The sequence below is a fragment of the Nannospalax galili genome, unplaced genomic scaffold (genome assembly GCF_000622305.1).
Source record: "Nannospalax galili isolate Female #2095 unplaced genomic scaffold, S.galili_v1.0 scaffold1879, whole genome shotgun sequence".
Classification (NCBI taxonomy): domain Eukaryota; kingdom Metazoa; phylum Chordata; class Mammalia; order Rodentia; family Spalacidae; genus Nannospalax; species Nannospalax galili.
In genome coordinates, this window is record NW_008343214.1 from 474,093 (window position 1) to 474,362 (window position 270).

The window sequence follows — 270 nt, forward strand, 5'->3', positions numbered from 1 at the left end:
GAATACATATTTCCTTTAGGGACAAAAATAATCACCAGCTTCGTTCTTAATTTTATGGTTTGGATTGAAGCCAAAAACTTCAGTATTCCAAATATGCTCTACACACTCTGTATAACGACAGACTCCATTTCTTTATATATTTGACTTAAAATCTGCAAATGGAAATGAACGTCTTACTCAATTATGTAACTGATATTACATATTTGTGTACCTTTGCCTTCCCACCCAAAATATTTATGTCATATCTTAATTTTATGGTTTGGATTGAAG